The following is a 5,955-nucleotide window of genomic DNA, read 5'->3' on the forward strand; positions in this document are numbered from 1 at the left end:
CATTAGAACACACAGACACACATATCAATTTTGAAACCTGCATATAAACTAAAGTAAAATGATATGTACTATTATATTCTATTCTTTAAGAGTGCACTCAGGCTGTGTTCAGAAGTTAACATGTGAATTATTAATACTCTGAGTCGTGCCAAAAGAAACTCATTAAATTGAATCACTGTGAAAATTGAGGGTGTTTTCACACTTGCACGTTTTTCCGAACCCCGAGGCCTTTTGTACCGTGATGTGTTCATGCAGGAAATTGTTTTCATAAACGGGGTGTGGTCCAAAGACATGATCTCTGTTCCAGCTTAACAAATGTGAGTGATTATAACCATGTTACATTATAAAGTAAAGAAACACAAATACACTACATACTGTACACACATTCATACAACACACCAGTGTGACAACAGTATAGGCTTCTTCAGTTTACACACATTTTACTTCCATTATAACTACACACTTGTCACAATCCTAACACACACTCATTATAACTACACACTCATTACAATCCTAACACACACTCATTATAACTACACACTCATTACAATCCTAACACACACTCATTATAACTATACACTTGTCACAATCCTAACACACACTCATTATAACTACACACACATCGCAATCCTAACACACACTCATTATAACTACACATTCGTCACAATCTTAACACACACTCATTATAACTACACACATTACAATCCTAAAACACACTCATTATAATCCCACACTCATTATAATCCTCACATTCCTTCTATTTAAGCTCCATATTTGTTTCTTTCTAATCGTTCCTAATCTCCCCCCTTTTTCCCTAGCATTCCCTAGTTCCTCAGATTTCTTGTTTCCTATAATTCAGCCTCTGTATTCTCAGATTTCTTTTTTAATAATTTTCTCCTCCCCTAGTTTTACTGTTTCTTGTTTCTAGTCATTTCACCAAAATGTCTGATAACTTTGAGTGCCATGATTTCACAGATTCTTTGATTTCCAGCCTGTTGGTTCAATGCGTTTAACGTATTCAGTGTTTAGTTCATTCTTCTGTTTTCCTCTTCTTTTGAAGAGCTGATCTCTGCGATCCCACTCAGGTGTGAGACGATCTGCTTCGTGTCCGGCCAGAACGTCAAGCGTCAATGAATTGACTGAAATCCAGTCGTGAATCTAAAGTGCTGTGTGTTTTGGGTTGGCGATGAGGTTTATCTGAGCCATGAGGTGCACACAGAGCCTGAGGACAGAGCTGATGTGCTGCAGATTTACAGCAACAAACAAACAGATAAACAAACAAAAACACGAACCTTGAATTTTACAGACAAAATTGTGTAAACCAGGTATTAACATAATTGAGCCTGACAGACCTGTCATACTTTTATCTTTTGTCTGTCCATCTTCTTTTCTTGTTTTCTAGACTGGTTCACTAATAAAAATTCATCAGTATCAAGCTTTGCGTTAGTTCTGGCAGGCCACGTCGTCAAGCGTGCATCAGCTGTTAATCAGCTGTCCACGACGCGCACCAATCCGGTTACGACATCCATATTACCCGACCATTTAAATTCCCATTCATTGAGCCGCTTTCTAGCGCGTCACTGCTGCTGTGACTTAAACTCCCTCCTCCAACCCCAACTCCAACATGCCGGAACCTGTGTTCGTTGTACCAGTTCACGTCTTAAATCTCCACATATTTTTTTCTCTCTCTCCCTCTCTCAAATTATTTAATTATTTATTTATCCATTTATTCATTTATTATTTGCACCAAAAAAAAGGGGGGGCTATTCCATTTTCAGTTGCTGCTCTCCCCGCTCGGTCTATGCACGGCCGGGCGCGTGGATTTTTGCCCAGAACAGAACCATACCGCCAACACTAACTGTATGCTATCATCTAATAAATTCTCATTTGACAAAGTGGTCCTGACAGAAATATTAATTCTGCTAATGAATGAATTTTTTTCATAACACATTCACATGTTCTATAAAAGTCTCATTACACATGATGTGCTGTTTGAATTTTTCTGACTTTATATCACATATTTTCCAGGTTTTTAGTTTCCTGGTCCCAGTTTTGCTGCTTCCTGTTTCATTATCATGTTGTTTTGTGTTTAAGTCAATCTTATGGACTGGTTTTGTCTTCCTTCTAATAGAATCAGATGACAATTAATCTAAACACAACAACAACAACAACAACAACAACGACAAAAGCCTAAGCTGTAAATCATCACTGGAAGCAGATGGGTTATTATTCTAGTGTTTATATATATTTTTTTTAAGTTTTAAAAATGTAAAACACAACATTAATGTATAACGTGTGAATGTTTTCATTGCTATTTTTCTTTTTAAGTTTTTTTCCCTGTGAATTTAGGTGTTTATTTCAACGCAAATGTCTCTAGTGTGTATTTGGTGTGTGAATATTTTTATAGTGTTCATTTCATGTGTGAATGTTTCTAGTGTTTTTTTTGTCTGTAAATATTTTTATTGCCTTTATTACGTATGTGAGTGTTGTTATTGTGTTTATTTAGTGTGTGAATTTTGTGTGTTTGGTGTTTCCAGATCGGTTATCTCTCATGAGAGACTCATTCAGTGGAACCATCTGTTGCCTGATGACCTGCTGTTGCCAGCTCTGTGTGTGTGTGTGTGTATGTGTGTGTGTGTGTGTGTGTGTGTGCGTGTGTGTGTGTGTTTGGCTCAGCCTGAGTTCAGTGATTGGTTCAGTGGGCCAACACAGTCGGAGTCTGGCATGAAGATCCTGTGTGTGTGTGTGTGTGTGTGTGTGTGTGTGTGTGTGTGTGTGTGTGTAAATATATATATTTGTGTGTGTGGAGAGAATGAGAGAGAGAGAGAGAGAGAGAGAGAGAGAGAGAGAGAGAAATTGTGGTTGGCTTGTGGCCTGTAAAACAATGTCTGCCAGGGTGGCATTTCATTCTCTCTCTCTTTCTTTGTGTGTGTGTGTGTGTGTGTGTGTGTGTGTGTGTGTTCACATGGTTTGAGTTCACACTCAAGTGCAGACGTTTCATTAATCGTTTCTGTTTGATAAGAAACAAAAAGGTCTTTACACACAGCTGCTGAGTGTGTTACACTTGCAAGCATGTGTGTGCTCACTATAGCATGTTTATTTGGTGCAAATTGGTAATCACTATAATAAATATAGACATTTCACTGTCCCTGTCTGTCTCTATTCATGTTTTACTATCTGTCTTTCTCTCAGTCTGGCTGTCTATATGTCTCACAGCCTATCTATCTGTCTGTCTCTCAGTCTAGATGACTGGCTGTCAGTCTATTCCTGTCTGTCTGTTTGTTTGTCTATCTTTCACACTGTCTGTCTCTGTCTTCTTGTCTCACAGTCTATCTCTCAGTCTCTCTCTATCACTGTCTGTATCTCGAGAGGAAATGAATCTCCTCGCTACACAGCACTTTTATTTTCAGAGCAAACACCCGGGTTGTTTGATGTTGAAAATGAATGTGTGTGTGTGTGTGTGTGTGTGTGTGTGTGTGTGTGTGTGTGTGTGTGTGTGTGTGTGTGTAGTAAAAGTCAGCTTTGAAGTTCTCACTTCCTCTTGCTTGAAAACATCAGATTGAATTAATATTAATGTGTGAACACACACACACACACACACACACACACACACACACACACCAGAGGCTAAATGATTATTTAGTGTTTGTAAAGAGTTTGTAATCTTAAAAATATACAGTGGAACTTGTTATAACAATTTTTTTGTATGTTAGATTAGATTATAATATTGTATTTCCATTTTATTGTTTTGAATGGAAAATATTAATCATTACTCCCACGATTTCCAGTTTTTTTTTCTTCCAAGGCACATTTTTATAAATTCTATGGCAGACCACTAACAGTAACCACTGAAAACATCACGTCACGTGGTCTTGTCCCTGAGTTTACTGGAAATCGTGGCATGCTTGGACATTTTCTCCCCACAGAGAGGACAAAACGGAGCCGGCGCTGAGAGACTGCTCGTGAAAGTGAACCGCTATTTACTGCCGTCGTCACTGTGACCGACGTCTCTACTCACAAGTCGTGTTTCCTTCTGTGTAGGAACATACAAGCCACATATTAAATGTTGGAGTAATTTATCATATTGAATATTGAGCATTAATAAATATTTATATTCTGAGCCAGTTTCGTACCACCACTAATCCAAACGAAATTATAACATCATAATCACAGGGTGTTATATGCAGATTTTTCTATCCTGCTAGTCAGCTAACAAACCTATTAATTATCCTAATTGAGCCAGACACTTATCCTGCTAGTCAGTTACCACATCAGACACTTATCTCTCACTTAACCCAACAAACCACAAACATAATCTTCTCAGCCTGCTAGAAAACAAGACACTTATCTGACTAGCCACTTAGCAAATCAGACACTTATCCTGCTAGTTAGCCAGCAAACAAGACACTTATCTGACTGGCCACTTAGCAAAGCAGACACCTATGTCAGTAGCCAGTTAGCAAGCCATAACACTACTTACCTGGCGAACCAGAAATTTATGTGGCTAGCAACCTAGCAGAGCCACACAATTATTTTAGCCAGCTAAAGGACTGAACACTAATCACACTATCCAGCTCCAACTAAACATTTATTTCACGAGCTAATCAGCTCACAAACATGCTAGCATACCAGACAGTTATTTTACTATCCACTAAGCAAACCTGAAAATTTCTGTGTGTGTGTGTGCTTTGCTGAGCTCACAATGAAGATGAATTGTGATATTTTTGTTTATATACATATTGTTAAACAGATCTAAAAGAGCTTTCTGTGTCTTTGTTTTCCGATTTCCGATAACTTTTGTTAAACTCTATAACTATTATACACTATCTTGTTGTTACCTACACTGTTAGCATCCTGTGGCTATCAGGGTCTCAGAGGCATTTCCCAGCTTTTTCAGCCTCAGTAGCATCTCACTAGCTGAGCTGGGATCAAATAGCGATGTGTAACTGCTGGCACTGAAAGTTCTTTCATTCTGCGCTTTCATAAAGCTTTTATTTAGCTTTAAAGCACAACAAAAAAGGAATTCCTCTGAGAGTGGGTGGATACGGGATTAAAAAACGGTCTCGCATGCCTCGGCACTCCATACAGTGTGATTATAATGTGGTGATATTCAGTTAAAGCGAATAATAAAACAGATGTCTAAAATTAGCTTCGTCAGCCATTCAATATTTTAATGAAATGATATTTATAGTCATTACGTTCTGCCTTTGTCTTTTTCTTTCTGTTGATTTAATTGTTCTTGTTTACAGTACAGCTCTTCACAAGGCCTGCTAGTGGGATAAATAGCTGGCATGGTAAGTGGCTAGTCAGCAAATTGTCTGTTTTTTCTAACTGCTTAGCAACATAATTGAATAGTTTGCTAGCTGCTTAGTTGGATAAATGTCTGGTTTGCTGTTTCCTAGGATGAGTGTCTGATTTGCTAGCTTCCTGTAATAAGTGTCTATTTTGTTTGGTGTCTGATTTGCTAGCTTATTAACTGGATAATTATAAGCTTTGCTAGCTGGGTAGTCAGATACTTATCTGGTTTGTTAGCTTCTTTTTGGGATAAGTGTCTGGTTTGCTAGTTTCTTAGCAAGTTTAGTGCCTGCTATGCTAGCTTCTTGGTGGGATAAATGTCTGGTTTGCTAATTGGCTATTCGCATAAGTCACTGATTTTCCTAGCACCTTAGAGTGATAAGTAGACTCAGAATAGCTGGAAGTCATGGATCTGTGTGTGTGTGTTTCTGGAGAATGTCCTGGTCCCCGTTGAGTGTATAAGGTGTAACACACATGCCACATTTATCCATCTGTTACACACATACTCACTATTTGGCTGCCTGTCTGCTTCAGTATGCTACATGCAGGCGCACCATACACCACACCACACACACACACACACACACACACACACACACACACACACACACACACACACACACACACACACACTTGTTGTGAATGGTATCAGGTCCTGCC

The sequence above is a fragment of the Tachysurus vachellii genome, chromosome 2 (genome assembly GCF_030014155.1).
Source record: "Tachysurus vachellii isolate PV-2020 chromosome 2, HZAU_Pvac_v1, whole genome shotgun sequence".
Classification (NCBI taxonomy): Eukaryota; Metazoa; Chordata; class Actinopteri; order Siluriformes; family Bagridae; genus Tachysurus; species Tachysurus vachellii.